Source organism: Delphinus delphis, chromosome 17 (genome assembly GCF_949987515.2).
Source record: "Delphinus delphis chromosome 17, mDelDel1.2, whole genome shotgun sequence".
In the NCBI taxonomy this organism is placed as follows: domain Eukaryota; kingdom Metazoa; phylum Chordata; class Mammalia; order Artiodactyla; family Delphinidae; genus Delphinus; species Delphinus delphis.
Genome location: NC_082699.1, coordinates 73588466 through 73611873, shown reverse-complemented (window position 1 = coordinate 73611873; position 23408 = coordinate 73588466). Strand labels below are relative to the sequence as shown.

The following is a 23408-nucleotide window of genomic DNA, read 5'->3' as shown; positions in this document are numbered from 1 at the left end:
CAGAAGTCCACCCACTGGAGTGAAGGTTCTGAGCCCCACGTCAGGCTTCCCAACCTGGGGGTCCGGCAACGGGAGGAGGAATTCCTAGAGAATCAGACTTTGAAGGCTAGCGGGATTTGATCGCAGGACTTCGACAGGACTGGGGGAAACAGAGACTCCACTCTTGGAGGGCACACACAAAGTAGTGTGTGCATCGGGACCCGGGGAAGGAGCAGTGACCCCATAGGAGACTGAACCAGACCTACCTGCTAGTGTTGGAGGGTCTGCTGCGGAGGCGGGGGGTGGCTTTGTCTCACCATGAGGACAAGGACACTGGCAGCAGAAGTTCTGGGAAGTACTCCTTGGTGTGAGCCCTCCCAAAGTCTGCCATTAGCCCCACCAAAGAGCCCAGCTAGGCTCCAGTGTTGGGTTGCCTCAGGCCAAACAACCAACAGGGAGGGAACCCAGCTCCACCCATCAGCAGACAAGTGGATTAAAGCTTTACTGAGCTCTGCCCACCAGAGCAACACCCAGCTCTACCCACCACCAATCTCTCCCATCAGTAAACTTGCACAAGCCTCTTAGATAGCCTCATCCACCAGAGGGCAGACAGCAGAAGCAAGAAGAACTACAATCCTGCAGCCTGTGGAACAAAAACCACATTCACAGAAAGATAGACAAAATGAAAAGGCAGAGGGCTATGTACCAGATGAGCGAACAAGATAAAACCCCAGAAAAAAAACTAAATGAAGTGGAGAAAGGCAACCTTCCAGAAAAAGAATTCAGAATAATGATAGTGAAGATGATCCAGGACCTCAGAAAAAGAATGGAGTCAAAGATCAAGAAGATGCAAGAAATGTTTAACGAAGACCTAGAAGAATTAAAGAACAAACAAACAGAGATGAACAATACAATAACTGAAATGAAAACTACACTAGAAGGAATCAATAGCAGAATAACTGAGGCAGAAGAACAGATAAGTGACCTGGAAGACAGAATGGTGGAATTCACTGCCACAGAACAGAATAAAGAAAAAAGAAGGGCTTCCCTGGTGGTGCAGTGGTTGAGAGTCCACCTGCCGATGCAGGGGACACTGGTTTGTGCCCCGGTCTGGGAAGATCCCACATGCCACGGAGCAGCTAGACCTGTGAGCCATGGCCACTGAGCCTGCGTGTCCGGAGCCTGTGCTCCACAACAGGAGAGGCCACAACAGTGAGAGGGCCCGCGTACCGCAAAAAAAAAAAAAAAAAAAAAAAAAAAGAATGAAAAGAAATGAAGACAGCCTTAGAGACCTCTGGGACAATATTAAACGCAACAGCATTCACATTATAGGGGTCCCAGAAGGAGAAGAGAGAAAGGACAAGAGAAAATATTTGAAGAGATTATAGTCGAAAACTTCCCTAACATGGGAAAGGAAAAAGCCACCCAAGTCCAGGAAGCGCAGAGAGTCCCACACAGGATAAACCCAAGGAGAAACATGCCAATACACATAGTAATCAAATTGGCAAAAATCAAAGACAAAGAAAAATTATTGAAAGCAGCAAGGGAAAAACAACATATAACATACAAGGGAACCTCCCATAAGGTTAAGAGCTGATTTCTCAGCAGAAACTCTACAAGCCAGAAGGCAGTGGCATGATATACTTAAAGTGATGAAAGGGAAGAACCTACAACAAAGATTACTCTACCCGGCAAGGATCTCATTCAGATTCGATGGAGAAATCAAAAGCTTTACAGACAAGCAAAAGCTAAGAGAACTCAGCACCACCAAACCAGCTCTACAACAAATGCTAAACGAACTTCTCTAAGTGGGAAACACAAGAGAAGAAAAGGACCTACAAAAGCAAACCCAAAACAATTAAGAAAATTGTCATAGGAACATACATATTGATAATTAACTCAAACGTGAATGGATTAAATGCTCCAACCAAAACACACAGCCTTGCTGAATGGATACAAAAACAAGACCCATCTATATGCTGTCTATAAGAGGCCCACTTCAGACCTAGGGACACATACAGACTGAAAGTGAGGAGATGGAAAAAGATATTCCATGCAATTGGAAATCAAAAGAAAGCTGGAGTAGCAATACTCATATCAGATAAAATAGACTTTAAAATAAAGAATGTTACAAGAGATAAGGAAGTACACTACATAATGATCAAGGGATCAATCCAAGAAGATATAATGATTATAAATATATATGCACCCAACACAAGAGCACCTCAATACATAAGGCAACTGCTAACAGCTATAAAAGAGGAAATCAAAAGTAACACAATAATACTGGGAGACTTTAACACCTCACTTACACCAATGGACAGATCATCCAAAGTGAAAATAAATAAGGAAACAGAAGCTTTAAATGACACAATAGACCAGAGAGATTAAATTGATATTTATAAGATATTCCATTCAAAAACAGCAGATTACACTTTCTTCTCAAGTGTGCACGGAACCTTCTCCAGGATAGATCACATCTTGGGTCACAAATCAAGCCTCAGTAAATTTAGGAAAATTGAAATCATATCAAGCATCACTTCTGACCACAACGCTATGAGATTAGAAACGAATTACAGGGGAAAAAGCGTAAAAAACACAAACACATGGAAGCTAAACAATACGTTACTAAATAACCAAGAGATCACTGAAGAAATCAAAGAGGAAATCAAAAAATACCTAGAGACAAATGACAATGAAAACACGATGATCCAAAACCTATGGGATGCAGCAAAAGCAGTTCTAAGAAGGAATTTTATAGCTATACAAGCCTACCTCAAGAAACAAGAAAAATCTCACATAAACAATCTAACCTTACACCTAAAGGAACTAGAGAAAGAAGAACAAACAAAACGCAAGTGAGCAGAAGGCAAGAAATCATAAAGATCAGAGCAGAAATAAATGAAATAGAAACAAAGAAAACAATAGCAAAGATCAATAAAACTAAAAGCTGTTTCTTTGAGAAGATAAACAAAATTGATAAACCATTATCCAGACTCATTAAGAAAAAGAGAGAGAGGACTCAAATCAATAAAATTAGAAATGAAAAGGAGAAGTTACAACAGACACCGCAGAAATACAAAGCATCCTAAGAGACTACTACAAGCAACTCTATGCCAATAATATTGGCAGCCTGGAAGAAATGGACAAATTCTTAGAAAGGTATAATCTCCCAAGACTAAACCAGGAAGAAATAGAAAATATGAACAGACCAATCACAAGTAATGAAATTGCAACTGTGATTAAAAATCTTCCAACAAACAAAAGTCCAGAACCAGATGGCTTCACAGGTGAATTCTACCAAACATTTAGAGAAGAGCTAACACCCATCCTTCTCAAACTCTTCCAAAAAATTGCAGAGGAAGGAACACCCCCAAACTCATTCTAGGAGGCCGCCATCACCCTGATACCCAAAACAGACAACGATACTACAAAAAAAGAGAAAATTACAGACTAATATCACTGATGAATATAGATGCAAAAATACTCAACAAAATATTAGCAAACAGAATCCAACAACACATTAAAAGGATCATACACCATGATCAAGTGGGATTTATCCCAGGGATGCAAGGATTCTTCAATATATGCAAATCAATCTATGTGATACACCATATTAACAAATTGAAGAATAAAAACCATATGATCATCTCAATAGATGCAGAAAGAGCTTTTGACAAAATTCAACACCGATTTATGATAAAAACTCTCCAGAAAGTGGGCAGAGAGGTAACCTACCTCAACATAATAAAGGCCATATATGGCCAACCCACAGCAAACATCATTCTCAATGGTGAAAAACTGAAAGCATTTCCTCTAAGATCAGGAACAAGACAAGGATGTGCACTCTCACCACTATTATTCAACATAGTTTTGGAAGTCCTAGCCATGGCAATCATGGAAGAAAAAGAAATAAAAGGAATACAACTTGGAAAAGAAGAAGTAAAACTGTCACTGTTTGCAGATGACATGATACTATACCTAGAAAATCCTAAAGATGCCACCAGAAAACTACTAGAGCTAATCAATGAATTCGGTAAAGTTGCAGGATACAAAATTAACACACAGAAATCTCTTTCATTCCTATATACTAATGATGAAAAATCTGAAAGAGAAATTGAGGAAACACTCCCATTTACCATTGCAACAAAAAGAATAAAATACCTAGGAGTAAACTTACCTAGGGAGATAAAAGACCTGTATGCAGAAAACCATAAGACACTGATGAAATAAATTAAAGATGATACCAACAGATGGAGAGATATACCATGTTCTTGGATTGGAAGAATCAATACTGTGAAAATGACTATACTACCCAAAGCAATCTACAGATTCAATGCAATCCCTATCAAATTACCAATGGCATTTTTTACAGAACTAGAAAAAAAAATCTTAAAATTTGTATGGAGACACAAAAGACCCCGAATAGCCAAAACAGTCTTGAGGGAAAAAAGCAGGGCTGGAGGAATCAGACTCCCTGACTTCAGACTATACTACAAAGCTACAGTAATCAAGACAGTACGGTACTGGCACAAAAACAGAAATATAGATCAATGGAACATAATAGAAAGCCCAGAGATAAACCCATGCACCTATGGTCAACTAATCCATGACAAAGGAGGCAAGGACATACAATGGAGAAAAGACAGTCTCTTCAATAAGTGGTGCTGGGAAAACTGGACAGCTACACGTAAAAGAATGAAATTAGAACACTCCCTAACACCATACACAAAAATAAACTCAAAATGGATTAGAGACCTAAATGTAAGACCGGACACTATAAAACTCTTAGAGGAAAACATAGGAAAAACACTCTTTAACATAAATCACAGCAAGATCTTTTTTGATCCACCTCCTAGAGAAATGGAAATAAAAATAAACAAATGGGACCTAATGAAAGTTCAAAGCTTTTGCACAGCAAAGGAAACCATAAACAAGACGAAAAGACAACCCTCAGAATGGGAGAAAATATTTGCAAACGAATCAACAGACAAAGGATTAATCTCCAAAACATATAAATAGCTCGTGCATATCAATATTATAAAAACAAACAACCCAATCCAAAAATGGGCAGAAGACCTTAATAGACATTTCTCCAAAGAAGACATACAGATGGCCAAGAAGCACATGAAAAGCTGCTCAACATCACTAATTATTAGAGAAATGCAAATCAAAACTATAGTGAGTTATCACCTCACACCAGTTAGAATAGGCATCATCAGAAAATCTATAAACAACAAATGCTGGAGAGGGTGTGGAGTAAAGGGAACCCTCTTGCACTGTTGGTGGGAATGTAAATTGATACAGCCACTATGGAGAACAGTATGGAGGTTCCTTAAAAAACTAAAAATAGAATTACCATATGATCCAGCAATCCCACTACTGGGCATATACACAGAGAAAACCATAATTCAAAAAGACACATGCAGGCTTCCCTTGTGGCACAGTGGTTGAGAGTCCACCTGCCGATACAGGGGACACAGGTTTGTGCCCCAGTCCAGGAAGATCCCACATGCCGCGGAGCGGCTAGGCCCGTGAGCCATGGCCGCTGAGCCTGCGCGTCCGGAGCCTGTGCTCCGTAATGGAAGAGGCCACAACAGTGAGAGGCCCACGTACTGCAAAAAATAAAAAAGACACATGCACCCCAATGTTCATTGCAGCACTATTTACAATAGCCAGGTCATGGAAGCAACTTAAATGCCCATCGACAGACGAATGGATAAAGAAGATGTGGTACATATATACAATGGAATATTACTCAGCCATAAAAGAAACGAAATTGGCTTATTTGTTGAGACGTGGATGGATCTAGAGACTGTCATACAGAGTGAAGTAAGTCAGAAAGAGAGAAACAAATATTGCATATTAACGCATATATGTGGAACCTAGAAAAATGGTCCAGATGAACCGGTTTGCAGGGCAGAAACTGAGGCACAGATGTGGAGAACAAACGTATGGACCTCAGTGGGGAAAGCAGTGAGGGGGTGGGGATGGTGGTGTGATGAATTGGGTTATTGCGATTGACATGTATACACTGATGTGTATAAAATGGATGACTAATAAGAACATGCAGTATAAAACAAATTAAAAATTAAAAAAATAGGTAACTAATAAGAACCTGCTGTATTAAAAGTAATTAATTAATTTTTAAAGGACCTAGAACCTGGGTTTTTCTAATCCTCTAGATGCCTCCCACTGAGAGAGCATAGCACTGTATAGGAAGAGCCTTCACACGCTCTGATAAAGCAGGTATTAACATCTCCATTTTGCAGACTGTCTATAGGACAGGTAGCGACTTGTCCAAAATCACACAGCAGAAGTTCCAGGCAAAAGCAGCGCTAGCTAGACCCCAGTGCCCTGACCCAGGCTCCAGAGTGCTTGTCGTTATGCCATGCTGCCCCCTAGAGGCAAGAGCTTAGAGCAAGGGGACCGAAGGAAGGCAGGCTGTCTCGGCGAGGGCAGGACCACAGTGGGGAAGGAGGGATGCTCAGAGAGCATCCTCAAAGGCACTTTTCATCTACTGCTCAGCCTAGCTGGGGACCACCTTAGTTCTGCCTCCCGCTGCTGCCTGCACGCTTAAAACTTCCTGCACGTCCCTCCAGGGGAGACTCTTGTAAGTTATACAATCTGATGTTGCTAACCTAAAATTGAGACTGGAAATAGGTGCACCTTGCGCGAGAGGGATCATTTTCCATCCTCCTCATGACGAGCATATGGAGCGAGGAAGGCAAATCCCTTTGAAATAGTTGGCAGCAACCTGTGGGTTCTCACAACAAATCTATGAATCTTTCAGAGCATAGGCAAGGTGGTGTCGATCCTGCAGGTATCATCCACGCAAAAGCAGGTACAAGGGAGTCGGGATGCAGCTAATCATCGGCTCCATCCCATTCGTTATTGATCATTTTTATGTGACATTATACATTGTAAGTCTAACTGTTGGTAGCAACCATCCTTTTGAATAATGCATTGTTACAGAGCAGAAGGAGACAATGGAGGGACCCAACTGCAGACCAATCGCGCCGCCTAGTGGTATACTAAAAGACGACAACTTCATCTCCCCATCATCCGAGACTCAGAATGCACAAGAGACCGACCTCATTTTGGGAAATCGAACTCTAGAGAAAGGCCCACTGCTTCCCAGACCTAATAGTTCCACCAACATCTTCATAGTCCTGCTGTGTGCCAGACACCAAGCCACGCTTCACAGAATCGATGATGAGTAGGACATGGCCCCCGTCTCATGGGAGAAGAGTGATATGACACAAAGGATTCAGCAGGATCTGGTAGAAGCTAGAAGAGAGAGCCCACAGTGCCTGACAGTTTGTAATCAGGTCAACCCCTCTTTAGCAATCCTGCCCCTTTTTTCCACATGTTCAAAATTACTTCTTCTCTCTGGCAATTCTGGGGAGTAAATTATATCCATCAGGATAATTCTTGATAGAGCTCGTTTTAATCGTCCAAAGCACTTGTTCTTAGCTTTTCTGAGTTCACATACTGAGCATCTGGTGAAGTCTGTGGGTTTGTGCTTCCAGAAAATGCACCAATGTTACAGGTAGCAACATGCTGCATGTAACTGCAATCTAGAGTTTTTCAGGCTCTGTGATGCTCCTCCAAGCACCCAACTAAGAGAATCTTCCCTCCTGATGACTTGGAAATCTGTGCTTTAGAGCAAACTGGGAACTCTTTCTACTTTAGTGAACCATGTCATTGACTTAAATGCAGTTCATCAGTGAAATAAGAGAAATTATGGAGGGCCCAAAACATACTCAAAAAACTCCCTTACAAGTTGGCTAGGGACACAGAAGTATAACCTATAGCCCCTCCCACTGACAGTCTGGATACCACAGACGTTCAGAGCCCAGGCTTTGTGTTCACATGCTGGCTTCAGCCTCAGGACAATCACTCAACCTCTCTGAGCCTGGGTTTTCTCATCTGCCCAATGGGAATAATGATTGTAAGTTCCTCACACAGTGCTAGTTAGAATTAATGTAAATCACAGTGGCTGACAGATACTAAAAGCTTAGACACTGGCTTTAATTGTCAACATTATGATTAGGTTGAAATAATTCTTTAATCCATCCAGTGAAATTTTAGCTATTACTCACTGTTTACCAGGTGACCATTACTAAGTACTGGGGACAGATTCGTTCAGATATTGTGTAGCTAGTTCCAAAGTTTTGTCCAAGGACAGTCACAAGGCATTGCACAGTAGCTTGTTAGGTTACTTCTGTGTCTTGGCTATTGTAAATAGTGCCGCAATGAACACTGTGGTGCATGTATCTTTTTGAATTATGGTTTTCTCTGGATATATGCCCAGGAGTGGGATTGCTGGACCATGTGGTAACTTTATTTTTAGTTTTTTAAGGAACCTCCATACTGTTCTCCATAGTGGCTGTATCAATTTACATTCCCACCAACAGTGCAGGAGGGCTCCCTTAACTCTGCACCCTCTCCAGCATTTATTATTTGTAGACTTTTTGGTGATGGCCATTTTGACTGGTGTGAGGTGATACCTCGTTGTAGTTTCGATTTGCATTTCTCTAATAATTAGTGATGTTGAGCATCTTTTCACATGCCTGTCGACGGCCCACCTTTTAATTCAAGATGCAGCAAACAGCAGCACACAGGTACATCTGGACAGGGCCTTGCCTTTGTTGGACCATATAGCTCTGGTTTTCTGTACCAGCATTGTTTTTTCAACTTCTTGTGGGACACAGCTGAGGACTAACTCAGCCACTCTGGTGCATGTGCAAAGCTGGAAGGTGCACATGGACGTCCCCTGTGTCTACTCTTCATGAATGGGAGGTGATAGCCAGTGATGAAGACACTCATTCTCATCTCTCAGGTAGAAAATTCCAGAATGCATTCAGCACAGTTCTCCTGAGAATCCTCAGCAAAGCCGAGCTCCAGGTGTCCACAGCATCAAACAGCTCGGCTGCCCACTTGCTCTGGTTTCCTCTTTCCCTGTTTCAAGTCTTCTCAATCCCCCGTCTGCTTCCTTGGGATCACTGTCCTGAAGAAACTACACGTGCACAAGCTCAGGTCAGGCTCTGCACTGGAAGTCCAAGAAAAACATTCAGATGATGGTGAACACATGCTCCTGAGTCGGTGTAACATTTTTCGTGTCATCAGAAAGATCTTCTAGGGTAAATGTCATCCTTCAAAGGCCGGATTATTGCAGGGGATCCTATGCTAGGTTCTCAGCTGCCTCTGTTTCCCTAGTACAATCAGTCTGCAGGAGACCATGAGCAGACATGTCCAATGAGAAGACAGAGATGAAAGAAAATGCACGTTCATTCTGCTCCCTTTGCATGGGGGTTGAGGTGGGGGGGGGAGTCTGTAAGCACTGGCCCTTCCCCGCGTCACTAGCCTGGGATAGCCCTTAGCCCCTCTTCACGCAAAACCCAGCCTCATAATAAACACAGAAGCATCACCCAACTAGCCTCTCTCCCGAGTTCCCTAACCAGCGTAATGCCGTGCACTGTGCAAAACCTTGATGGGTCGAAGTGAAAAAAAAGTCATTTTATCTTGCCGTAATGTTAAATGTGAATCTGATCAAACCTCTATATCTAATTACCGCTTTATAGGAAATATGGAAGATACAGGAATATGTTAGGGTACAGTCCATCAAATCCAGAACATGGAAAAATCTAAACGATAAATGACTTGATTTCTTTAATAAGAAATTGACAAGAGTAAGAGAGAGCAAAAGAGTGAGAGACAGAGAGAAATTATCCGAGATTAAATGAAACTCAGAAACACACCAAACAAATACAATATATAGACTTGTCCAAACAAAAGCAATTGTGAAAAGATTTTTTAGTCCATCAGGGAAATTTGAAACCGCTCTGCATATTTGATGCTATTAAGGAATTATTTTTAAGTTTTAGGAGTGATGATGGTATCGTCGTTATATTTTTTAAAGACTTTATCTGTTACACATACTGAGTCATTTATAGATGAAATAATTTGCTGTCTGGGATTTACTTTAATATATCCCAGCATGGGGTGAAAGACACAAAGAGGGATGGAGTACAGATAAATGAGATTGACAAAATTGTGATAATTGTTGCAGTTGATTGATGGGTCCATGGGAGTTCATTACACTTTTCTCTCTGCTCTCATATAGATTTGGGAATTTTCCATATTAAAAAAAAAAAAAAGAAATGAAGTGGGTGGAGGGGAGGAAGGAATAGAGAGATAGAGACAGACTGAGAAAGCTGTCATTTTAAAACTATAATAAAACAAAAAGAGACTCACAGATACAGAGGACAAATGAGTGGTTACCAATGGGGAGAGGAGTGGCAAGAGGAGCAGGATAGGGGAAGGGGATTAAGATGTTCAAACAAATAAACATGAAACACAAAAGACACAAGGATGTCATGTACAGCCCAGGAAATATAGCCAATATTGTGTAATAACTTTAAATTGAGTATAATGTATAAAAAATATCAAATCACTAAGTTGTACACTTGAAACTAATATTGTAAATCAGTGATAGTTCAATTAAATAAACAACCAAATAAATATTTAAATAAAACTAGAAGAGATTTTGTTGTTCCTTCTCTAAAGATATCTTGATAGTACTTTTGGTAGCGAACTGCCACCAAATGATAATAGCAAAATAATAATAATAATAGGGCTTCCCTGGTGGCGCAGTGGTTAAGAATCCGCCTGCCGATGCAGGGGACATGGGTTCGAGCCCTGGTCCAGGAAGATCCCACATGCCGCGGAGCAACTAAGCCCGTGCGCCACAACTACTGAGCCTGCTCCCTAGAGCCCGCGAGCCACAACTACTGAGCCTACGTACCACAACTACTGAGCCCACGTGCCTAGAGCCCATGCTCCACAACGAGAGAAGCCACCACAATGAGAAGCCTGCACACCACAACGAAGAGTAACCCCCACTCGCTGCAACTAGAGAAAGCCCGTGCGCAGCAACAAAGACCCAACGCAGCCCAAAAATAATTAATTAAATAAATAAATTTATATTAAAAAAAATAATAATAAAAGCAATCGTGACGGTGGTGCCCGTGCTAAGGTAGGCCCAACACCGTATTCTGGAATGGGCTGGGAATGAGGAGCCCGACTGCTCCAGGAAAAGACGTCAGCGGTTGTCCTCATGAGGTTGTCCTTGCTACCAAAAGTACTATCAAGATGCCATCTTTACAGAAGCAACAACAAAATCTCTTATAGTTTTATTTAAATATTTATTTATTTTGTTGTTTATTTAATTGAAGTATCACTGATTTACAGTATTAGTTTCAAGTGTACAACTTAGTGATTTGATATTTTTTATGGATTATACTCTATTTATTTATTTAGTTTTGGCTGCGTTGGGTCTTCGTTGCTGCGCGCCAGCTTTTCCCTAGTTGCAGAGAGCCGGGACTGCTCTTCGTTGCAGTGTGCAGGCTTGTCATTGCAGTGGCTTCTCTCTTTGCGGAGCATGGGCTCTTGGCACCCGGGCTTCAGTAGTTGTGGCATATGGGCTCAGTAGCTATGGTGCACGAGCTTAGCTGCTCCGCGGCATGTGGGATCTTCCTGGCCCAGAGCTTGAACCCATGTCCCCTGCATTGGCAGGCAGTTTCTTAACCACTGCGCCACCAGGGAAGCCCTCAATTTAAAGTCATTATGAAATATTGCCTATATTCCCTGGGCTGTACATGACATACTTGTGTTGTCTTCATTAGGAGAAGTGTCGTATCCCTTCTGGTTCTGACTCAGTTTGCATCTGGACCCCACTATCCCTGAAATGGTTGTTTGGGTGAGATGGGTGTGTGCCCTCTTCATGCCACTCTCTGCAGAAGATAAGCGAATAGAAAAGATGACAGCAGGAAGGCACTGGCTGGAGGGTTCTGGAGGAAATCTGCCAAAGGGTGAGAGGACAGAGGTGGAGAACTTCCTGGTTGGTAAATTACACGGAAATGACTGGGTATTCATAGTTCAGTTCCCTCCTTTCTTCCTCTTGGGAGTGAGCTCAGGGATTTGAATCAAACTGTGAGGCCATGGGGAGGCACTGAAGGATTTTAAGCAAATAATGGGGGCTGTATATCTTTTCTCTCTCTTACCTTCAGCCCTTTGCATCTTCTGTTCCTTCTGCCTAGAATGCTTGTCCTCTTACTCTCCACCTCTTCTTTTTTTTTTTTTTTTTAATTTATTTTTGGCTGCGTTGGGTCTTCATTGCTGCACACAGGCTTTCTCTAGTTGCGGTGAGCAGGGCCTACTCTTCATTATGGTGCGTGGGCTTCTCATTGCAGTGGCTTCTCTTTGTTGCAGAGCACAGGCTCTAGGCACGCAGCCTTCAGTAGCTGTGGCTCATGGGCTCTAGAGTGCAGGCTCAGTAGTTGTGGCACACAGGCTTAGTTGCTCTGTGGCATGTGGGATCCTCCCGGACCAGGGAACAAACCCATGTCCCCTGCATTGGCGGGCAGATTCTTAACCACTGTGCCACCAGGGAAGTCCCGCCACCTCTTCTCTTAATTAACTTCCACTCATTGCTAAGGACCCAGCTGAAATGACACTCCATCCAGGAAGACTTCTCTGACTGTTAGCAGCACATAGAACCTACACTGCACTCTAAGTCCATGTTTACTTGTCTCCCCACTAGACTGAAAATCCATGAGAACTGAGACCACCTGCCCTGTGCACCCCTGCATCCTAGTCCCTAGCTCCCTGACACATCATAGTCCTGAATTAATCACTTCAATATGAATTATTAAGTTGACTCTGTATTATCCCAACAACACGCATAAGGATGGAGCTGGGGTCAAAAGTCCTCTACCAAGAAGGTTGGACAGGAGGTGATAAGGATGGGAGACCAAACATAGAGCCTCTCCCAGTAGGTGCTCTGTCAATGTCCACTGAATTGGAGTCTGACTTCCTTTCTTTGTTCTTCTGCTCCAAGCACCAGTCATAAGCTTCTTCCTCAAAGAAGGTGTCCTCAAGCTGGCATCCGTTATACCTGTGAGAATCTTCTGGCCCTTAAAAAATAAACGATGGTGGGACGAGTTTTTGCTGTCGAGGGGCAGAGTCTGGTGGGGACGGGAATACACTGCGGTGGGTGGGATGATTTTGCCCAGCCCACATTCTCACCCCCTTTATTCTGATCCATTCATTCATCCAACAAATACTTACTAAGGGCTACCATGAATGTGGTACCATTTAAATTCTGGAGATAGAGCAAGAAACAAAACAGGCAGAAATCCCTGCCCTGTGGAGCTAATACCTAGCAGGATAGAGATATTGCTTTAAAAAAAAATAGTAAATAAGTGAACGATTTCATATTTTTGGACAGTACAAGTGCCATGGGGGAAATAGAACCCAGTAATGGAGGATCACACACCAGCGAGGGTTGCAGTTTTACCAGGGATGAGCAGGAAAACCCCACTGAGTGCTGGTGTCCGATGAAGGATTGGGGAGGAGGGGTTCCTGGTGAATGAAACAGCTGGTGCCAAGTTCTGAGAAATCGCAGGGAGGCCAGTGTGGCTGGAGGGGCGTGGTGAGTGGCAGAGAGAGCAGATATGAGATGGGAGGGGAACGGCCAGGTGGGTGGGACCTGGGACCTGTTAGGGCTCTGGCGCTCGCTCCACGTGGCCTAATGGGAGTAGTGATGTGCCCGACTCACTGTTTACAGGAAAACTGTAACTACCATCTTGAGAATAGACAAGAGAGGGCAAAGAGAGGCGGGGGCAGGCTGGGCGCTGACAGGAGCCTCTAAGGGAGAGGGGGCGGGGTGGATGGGGGAGGGGCCAGTGGAGGATTCCCTGCCGGATTGGGTCTGAAAGCAGAAGGGATCTCAAGAGGTCTGAACAACCAGATGGTGGTGCCAGTAACTGAAATGGGGGATGTGTGGGTAGGGTGGCGTGGCGGAGGACTGAAGTAGAGCATTGGGCTGGTTAAACCCATGTCACTGGCTCCTGGGGCCTCGCCTCTCCTGTGTGGTCCTGTGAGCTCCTGGTCATGGTGAGGAACAGCGTAGTCATGTGACCCGGGCTGATAAAGCCTCCATTACTGGCTTGGAGATGGGGTCCAGCCCAAGGAGGGCCAGTCAGGCTTCCCTGGGATTCATCTGCAGATAGAAGAGACCTCTGCTTATGAGGGGCCTAAACTGGGAAGCTGTGAGCCCAGGGCTGCCGAAAGCTCTCTAGCCTGACCCACAGGGAAAAAGACAGAGAATAACATCAGGAGACAAGCAGAACAAAGAGGTGAAAAGAATCCATGACGTCTTTTGGACGACCTCTGGATCCTTGCTGCGGAGCACAGGCTCCAGATGCGCAGGCTTAGTGATTGTGGCTCACAGGCCTAGTCGCTCCGCGGCATGTGGGATCCTCCCAGACCAGGGCACGAACCCGCGTCCCCTGCATCGGAAGGCAGACTCCCAACCACTGCACCACCAGGGAAGCCCTTTTGTCCCTGTTTTAAATCCTCTTGCCCCAGATATAGCCCTAGACCCTTCCTCTTGACTTGTACAGAGAAACGTACTTGCGGAAGGCGTGGGGCTTTCTTGCAGAATGTTTGAATATGTGAGGAGAGAAGAAAGGAGTGATTGCACCAGCACAATGCAAATGACTTAGATTAGTTATTCCTAAAAATGGCTTGGGAGGATGACGTCAGTGGGGATGAGGTGGAGTGAGGCCCTTCAAAAATCCGCTCCTCCGTAAACGCAACAATCTGGGAAACAGTCGTTTCAGAAAAAAAGGCTAAGTCCGTTCTTTTGAAAAAAAGTGAGCCATGTGGCGTCTTCACTTGCCGTGTTCCCATCCTTCCTCTCCAGCTTCACAACTGGCTTGAAAACCACAGCCCTAAGTCACAGTGGAAACCAGCAGCCTGTGGAGGGGGGCAGGGTGGACTGAAGCCCCTCCAAAGCCCCCTTCTCCAAGCATGGTCACTCCAGGACCTGTCTGGCTGTTTGCTGGAAGTCTCCACTTTCACGGCCTATCTTTATTTGACCTGACTCAGAGCTCACCAAGTGGGAAGAGACTTTTTCCAGGGACATTTCTGGGAAACACTTCATGGCAAATGTTCCACGTGACAGCTGCCCAAGGAGGGTTGGGGAAGCAACCAGCTGACCAAACAGGGGAGTGAGATGTTCATAGGTGGCTTTGGAAAGTTGTGACACAACTCCTAGGAACCTAGAAGGTCACACGTGCGCACAGGGCTGTGCTCAGGCTCAGGAAAGCCCCAGGAAGGCCCTGAGCACACCCCTCCGGCTGCCCTCGTGGTTTTGTGCAAGCAGGAAGTGAAGGCCAAGGCAGACTTGTTACCTGTGTGAATGGGTGTTGAAGGCAGGTAGCACACGCACACACAAAGCCCTTTGGCATAGCCTGGGTGACTTACTGGATGGACCCGGCATTTCAGGAAATAACTGTCCAGTTATGAGCACACAACTAAGCTAAGCAAACAGAGACTTCAGTAGCCGCAAAAAACAGACAGAATAGATGACAACAGCCAGGCCAGGCTGAGAGCATCAGGCCAGCTCCTGGATGTCAGGGACCACTTTTCTCTTTCCCAGTGTCATCTAATAGCCAGTCTGTGTTCAGTTAACCACAAATGTCTCCAAATGCATTTTTCCAGAGTCTATATATTCAAATCCCCCGTTCGGGTGGATGGATGCCTCTCTGGGCTGACTGTATCTCATGATGTCAGGCCATGTTCTAGGACTTTACAGGCATTATCAAATGTCATCTTCACAGCAGACCGAGAAGGCCGTCATTATTCTATTGTATTCCCACGAACCAGTTCCCTTAACCACACACATGCAGAAACTCAGCTAACGCTCACAGAGCTGTCTATGAAAGAGGTACCGTCATCTCCACTGGACAGAGGAATAAACTGAGGTGCACAAAGGTTAATCACTCAGGTCTCCCAAGCACTCAGTACATTAGCTGGCCCTGCATCAGCAGCAGTCGCGACAATTGCTTCTTCTCCAGCAAAGCTCAGCAAAGGAAAAAGGTCAGAATAGAAACGTATGTCCGGGCTTCCCTGGTGGCGCAGTGGTTGAGAGTCCGCCTGCCGATGCAGGGGACACGGGTTCGTGGCCCGGTCCGGGAAGATCCCACATGCCGTGGAGCGGCTGGGCCCGTGAGCCATGGCCGCTGAGCCTGCGCGTCCGGAGCCTGTGTTCCACAACGGGAGAGGCCACAACAGTGAGAGGCCCGTGTACCGCAAAAAAAAAAAAAAAAAAGAAACGTATGTCCCTACACACTATCATATATAAAACAGATAAATGACAAAGACCTACTGTATTTCACAGGGAACTATGGTCAATATCTTGTAGTAACCTATAATGGAAAAGAATCTGAAAAAGAACACATATATATGTATATAACGCTCTATATATAACTGAATGACTTTGCTGTACACCTGAAACTAACACAGCATTGCCAATCAACTGTACTTCAATTTAAAAATTTTTTAATTAAACATAGGGAGAAAAAGAACTGTATGTCCCTTTTTGCGGGAACTGTGTCTCACACACCCCTCTTGCAGGTACAAGTGGCCACATTTGGCTTGGTTCTAATTAATGTTCTTCCCCTCTATCAAACACAGAGGGACTCAGTCTGATTCTCCACCTTCCAGAAGCTCCTGGTGCGCCTGGGAAGACAGGGGAATACTCACAGGTACCTCGAATTCAAGGCAGATGCTGAGAAGCCCAGCATATAATAGTAGTTTCTCAAAAGATAAGTGAAAAATGCGTGGATGAGTCATAAGGACTGAGTAGGCAGAAGTTATTTGCGGATGGAAATATAGGAGAACATCATGGAAAAGACAACATTTGCCAGGTCTGTGAATGGTAGGTCCACGGAGTGAAGCACAGTAAATAGGTTGGTTACTTAGTAAACAGTAGAGAACAATGGAGCGTTTTGTTTGGGACCTGTGGGATTGTCATTTCACTTTGAGCCACCGGAGGGCACTATAACATGCATTGGGATTTAGGGGAAGAAAGTTGGTTTTGGTTTTGGTTTTGGTTTTTCTCTACCAGCTGTCAGCAAGGTCTTGTAAGTTTCTAGCTGCTGGGAACTTCCCTACTTCTGAGTATTGCTAGTGTCCCTACGCGTGAAAGGGTGTTGACTGAAATGTGAGGCTGTAACATTTGTAAGGAGAGATGACAGAGGATTTTTTTCCAAGTGTGACCTCGTCATGCTCCCTTCCTTCCCCCGACGCTCCTAGTAAGAGGGTCCAGAACACCCAGGCCAAGCACCCTGTTCCCTCTGCCCAGATTCCCCCAACCCTTTCTCCTCCCCATCTTCCAGGACCACCTTCTCTCTGAGTCCCCATAACCAGACAAACTTTGTGGTTCCGTTAATATTTATTCCATTGGATTGTATTCGTGTTATTTTTTTTTTTGCGGTACGCGGGCCTCTCACTGTTGTGGCCCCTCCTGTTGCGGAGCACAGGCTCCGGACGCGCAGGCTCAGCGGCCATGGCTCACGGGCCCAGCCGCTCCGCGGCATGTGGGATCCTCCCGGACCGGGGCACGAACCCGTGTCCCCTGCATTGGCAGGCGGACTCTCAACCACTGCGCCACCAGGGAAGCCCTATTCGTGTTATTTTAATTAAGATTTCTTAACAGTCAGAAAATTACTCTTATTTTCCAATTTGTCTCAGGTGCGTCTCATAAAAGACCAGAGGCTCGTTTACCTTTGTCCTGTACCCTTCGGGGAAGCTGACTTTCAACCTCTGCTGACCAGTGCTGGGCCAATACTTTCCTTGTGTCCCTACAGCAGGAACTGCTGGAGGCCGGGGATGCACCCCAGCCCACTTTGTATCATCGGTGCCCAGCAAAGTGTGGGGCTGTGGTCGGTGCCCCAGGACGCTTGCTGGATGAAGAACAAGAGGATGAATGGAATGGCTGTTCTCGTTCCATGACCAGAGCTCTAACCATGAGGCCGCACTACTGGCCTCTGAGGCTGACGCATGCACCACAGCAGAGGGGCTGGTGTCAGCAAAACGGCAGCATTTCATGCGATCCTGTCCCTCCCGCTCTCACAGCCTCTGTGGCTTTCTAACGCACTTAAATGAAATCGTAGCGCCTCACCGTGACCTACGAAGCCCTGCGTCACAGCCTCTTCCCCTACCTTATCTCTGCCGCACTCCTCGCCTGCCACGCTCCTGCGACACAGCCTCTGTCCACACACACCCATCCTGCCCTCACAGTGGGGCCCTGAGCCATGCAGCTTCCTCCCCCTGGAACACCCCTCCTTCTAATTGCCCCACGGCTGGCTGGCTCCATTTTGACATTAGGATCTCAGTTTCAGTGTCACTTCTCTGAGAGACCTCATCCGGTCATCCAACTCGAAACAGACACCCATCACTCTCGAACACGTGAGCCAGTTGTAATGCGCTGTATAGCGTCCACCCGGGGTTCTATATGTTGATTCGTTTATTGTCTGATTCATCAAGTAGATGGCAAGATCCAGAAGGCCAGGTGTATCCCCAACGCCCAGCACAGAGCCTGGCTCAGAGCAAGCTCCTATGTGCCAGGCAGATACTCCTGAGACGAAGACTACAACTGCCCCCCGACCAGACCCTCTGCTTTCCCAGCCTGCACCCTGCTGACTCCAGACTCTGCCCTTCGACCACAGCGAGGAGAGCCACACAAGAGGAAGAAGGCCAAGGTTCAAGAAGTGAGTCTCTGCTGACACAGAAAACAAACTCTTGGTTACCAAAGGGGAAGGGGGGTGGGGGGAGGGATAAATTAGGAGTTTGGGGTTAACATATACGCACTACTATGCATAAAACATGTAACCAACAAGGACATACTGTATAGCACAGGGAACTATACTCAGTATTATGTGGAACCCTATAAGGGAAAAGAATCTGAAAAAGTTACACACACACATATATATGTATGTATAACTGAATTGCTGTGCTATGCACCTGAAACTTAAGTGATACTGTAAATCAGCTATACTTCAATTTATAAATTTTAAACAAAAGGGCTTCCCTGGTGGCGCAGTGGTTAAGAATCCACCTGCCAGTGCAGGGGACACAGGTTCAAGCCCTGGTCCGGGAAGATCCCACATGCTGCAGAGCAACTAAGCTCGTGTGCCACAACTACTGAGCCTGTGCTCTAGAGCCCAAGAGCCACAACTACTGAGCCCTCGTGCTGCAACTACTGAAGCCCACGCACCTAGAGCCCATGCTCCGCAACGAAGAGTAGCCTCTGCTCGCCACAACTAGAGAAAGCCCGCGCGCAGCAATGAAGGCCCAACGTGGCCATAAATAAGCAAACAAACAAACAAATTTATTTTTAAAAAAAAGAAATAAAAAGAATCTGCTTGCCAATGTATGGGACACGGGTTCAATCCCTGGTCTGGGAGGATCCCACATGCCGTGGAGCAACTAAGCCCATGTGTCACAACTACTGAGCCTGCGCTCTATAGCCCACGAGCCACAACTACTGAAGCCCATGTGCCTAGAGCCCGTGCTCCACAACAAGAGAAGCCACCACAATGAGAAGCCCGCGCACTGCAACGAAGAGTAGCCCCCGCTCGCCAGAACTAGAGAAAGCCCGCGCGCGGCAACGAAGACCCAACACAGCGAAAAATAAATAAATAAATTTATAAAAAAAAAAAAAAAGAAGTGAATCTGGAGAAAAGTACAACAAGCCGACCAAACAGGGATCTGGGATTTAAGAGCCATCAAATGCACCACTTAAAGCTCTCGGAGTTGCCTGGATTCCCCAAGGTGAGCAAGAGGCAGAAACAAGGAGGAGTAAGGAACAGAAGCATGGGTTCTAGAGAGCGTGGATTTGATTCCAGCTCCTCTGCTTACTAGAGATGACCTTGGACAAGTTACTTCACTGCCCTGTGCCTCTGTTTTCTCATCTGTAAAATGGAGAGGATAATCATAATATCTGCATCGCAAGGTTTTGGTGAACTTAAATTACTTAATGCTTTTAAAGCACCGACATACAGCAAGCATGTTAGCTGTTATTATTAGGCCTACTTGCTCTCTTATACCAAGAGGGCTTTTTTGTGTATGTCTCACTAGCAAAGCTGTCAACTCAGAGAGGGCAGCGGGGGTGACGGTGCCCCCTTCTTCCCGGCTACCCGGCACTTTCCATCCCATGAGAATAAGTGAGGTCTCTCTGGTCTCCAATGAAAACCAAGGGTTTTTGGATTCGGGGGCCTGCCAGTCCAGCTGAAGGCGCTGGGTTCTGCTTACACACGCTTCTGTTTCATCTCCTCTCCATTTCCTTAGCTTTAACAAGCCGTTTGCAAGTCCCCTGTTTCCCAAAAGGAGCTGCTTCACGAGAGTGGGCTGGACCCATATGCAGGAGACGCGGCTCTGCGAAAACGTTAAAATAGATGCCTTTCCTTTTAGGTTATTTCTGCTTCCCCACCCCCTCGTGAGCAGCGTCAGTCCGACGCGAGGCCCCCCGGAAAAGCTCTCTCCAGGAGGCATGTAATGGATGTCCCACGGAACTGCCAATATTGCAGCCGGTTTCCAAGGCCAACTGCCCTCTATCCATCAAAGCAGCCCTGAGCCAGACGTGCATTTGCGAGGAAGACCCTGAGCCAGACTCTCCCGAGGGTCTTCTCAGAAGCAGCAAAAAGAGAGCCGCTGCTGGAAGAAAATAAAATGAGAGAAACGAGGAAGGAAATGAAGCCACTGGGATCCATAGATACACCCCCACACAGGCCCCTCACCACCTTCACCAAACCCGGCCCCCACGTAGGCCCCTCGCCACCTTCACCAAACCCAGCCACACAGCATCCTGCAGTCCCCGCAAATGAGCTTTCCAACCACCTCCTCCCAAGGCGGGCAAAGGGAGTGGAGGTCTGGGTCGGAGGTTGGAAGGCTGTGCAGCCACAGCTGTGTGGGTGGCTGTCCTCAGGGCCAGGCTCCTTCCTGCGGGGAGGCCCATTGGGCCGGTCTGCCGTCCCCTCTCATCCACCATTTCCACGCCCGCCAGGCTGGCAGGGCACACGTCCCTCTGGGGAGGCTAACAATGAAGAACAAGGCCACTAAACCCATGCCTGTGGGATCCACGCAGGCATTTCCTCTGGGGCGATGGAGCCCAGCTCTTCTTGAACCGAGCAGACAGCCGGAGGGGAGGCAGCACCTGAGCTCACCCCCAAGGAGCTATCTGACCTCCAGGAGCGCTAAGGATGCTGCACTGAACTTTCCAACCTCCCGTTCTCACTGAGCCCCATGGCCCTGTACCTCTGCATTTACAGATGACCAAGCCGAGGCTCAGAGAAGCTGGGGAAAGCGCCCAAGGTCACTGCCATAGGGAGTGGCGGGGACTGGGTTGGAAGCCGGGTCCTCAGGAACCTGCCACCTCCCATGCTCTGGCCGCTGCCTCCGAGCCTGGATTCCTGTCTGTGCAGCTGGGGGAACAGCAAGGATGCAGGTAACACAGGGAAGCACCTGACACGGGTGCCCCCCCGTGAGTTCCCCAGCCGCACGGGAGGACAGACACTTCTGCTTGTGCCAGCCCCTCCTCGGCTGGTCACCGGCCAGAGTGTGTCCTCCCTGGAGAAGGCGTCCCTCACTCATCTCTGTGTTCCTTCTGGCCCACTCAGGTCTCGGGTGTGATGGGCACACAATCAGTGCTTCTGGGGCTGAACTGAATTCGCTGGGCCTACCGTAGGTGGGAAAGGTGGGAAGGATGAGATCTCTGCTGAGGCGCATGATAATAATAAGGTCCGGGTCTCCTCAAGCCCAGCGGAAAAATGAAAAGATGAAATCGAGGCAGATGCCGGTCCCAAAGCGATCAGTGCCTCCCAGCTCTTGATTCGCTCGGGCAGCCCGGCTGCAGTGCGAGACATATTTCCTCTCTTTCCTTTGGGAAAGAGAGCAGCAATCTGAGGTTTGGCTGGAATCAGGGGCTTCTCCACTTACGTGCTTATTTGTATGGAAAATTCGGAGTAAAGCTGCAAGGCCCCAGGAAGCTACCTCTGGAGTGACTTGAGACCACAAGTGACGGAATGACTTCCAGAGGTGAATACCCCCAATTGGTAGATGATGAAAGCCAGCCGAGCGATTCCTACAGTCACCCAGCAAAACCCCTGGCAGACAAGGAGGGGAAGTCACGCTTCCCTCCCTCACGTACAGGCTCAGCTTCATTCAGGAAGCTCCTCGGGGCTCTTCATCCACGCCAGGCACCAGGCTGAGCACCGTGGGGAAAGCAGAGGCGGCGATACAGCGGGAAGGGCAATGCTGGAGCCTGGAGTCTGGGTGTAAATCCCAGCCCTGCCACTTTGTAGTTGCAGGACTTCGGGCACATTGCCCCAACGCTCAGGGCAAGTCCCCTCTTGGACCAAGTGAGTCAGGGGGCTCGGGGAGCGGCAGTCACATGTTCCATGTCATGTAGACCCACTGGAGCAACTGTGATCAAACAACATCTGTTCTCAACTCTGTTCTGTAGACCAATCACGTTCCTGGAGGCACAGGAGAAACCAGGAGGGTTTGCTGGCACTGATTTTATATCGATGAGCATTCCACCAAGAGGTGTATGTAGAAAAAGGAGACCCTCGGCTATGCAGGATGGTGGGCTCCGAGGCTGCTTTCTCTGACCTTTTGTCGGATGCCTACCTTTCATTCGGGTGAAACACACCTGGTTCAGGGTAAATATATCTGGCTCAGGTTACCTAAGGGAGTTCTTTCACTCAGAAATCCTTAAGACAAAAATAATAGTAATAATAACTGAGAATAGCAGAACACACAGTGTGATGAACTGTATACAGTTTGTAAAACAGTTAATGTACAGAAAGTGTTCAGAAGTTGATAGGCAGCACTTTGCAAATAACAGAATGTGTGTGGGGTTCAATCCAGCCCCTTCTCCCTACAGAATGGTAAGAGCCCCAGCTGAGCATGAAGACGAGGACACTTGCCGTCCTGCTTCTGCCCAGCTCGTCTTCTCATGAGGTGTGACCAGATGGATGGTTCTCCAAGGGATGGAGCTTCTCTAGAACAGCACTGCGGTGAGGTATGCCTGTTAGAGACACCCACATGGGGTGTAAATCCAGATGATTTGAGGTTGTTTGGTCCAGCCTGAACCACAGTTATCTTATCTATAAAATGGGCATAAGCATACCTAGCTCACAGGGCTGTAGAGAGAATTCTAGGAAATATACCAAAAGCACTCAACACATATAGACGTTCTCAAAATATGGAAATTAATCTTACAGTCTGTCAGTGGAGAGGCCTTCCAGGAGCAGAGTCTTCTTAGCTTTGCAGAGTCAGAAACCTGATTTTGTCAGTCCGTGGAGAGCTTAAACCACATACCCTGAAACGGAAACATAAATCCATTTATTCATTTACGTTGAGAAATCACTGCCATGGTGTATTCGTTTCCTCTTGCTGCTGTAACAAATCACCACAAATTTAGTGGCTTAAAACAACAGAAATTTATTATCCTACAGTTCAGTAGGCCAGAAGCCTGGCAGCCGTCTCACTGGGCTAAAATCAAACTGTCA

General features: G+C 46.3%; 1 long non-coding RNA gene across 4 annotated transcripts in view; it reads right to left on the bottom strand.

The window, feature by feature from the left end:
- Positions 1-23408, bottom strand: part of LOC132413289 (uncharacterized) — a 445109-nt gene that overhangs the window by 374765 nt on the left and 46936 nt on the right. For all 4 annotated transcript variants that reach the window (XR_011246238.1, XR_009516685.1, XR_009516684.1 and 1 more), the window contains exon 2: positions 23119-23218. This is a non-coding gene — a long non-coding RNA (uncharacterized lncRNA). The remainder of the gene's footprint in view (positions 1-23118; positions 23219-23408) is intronic.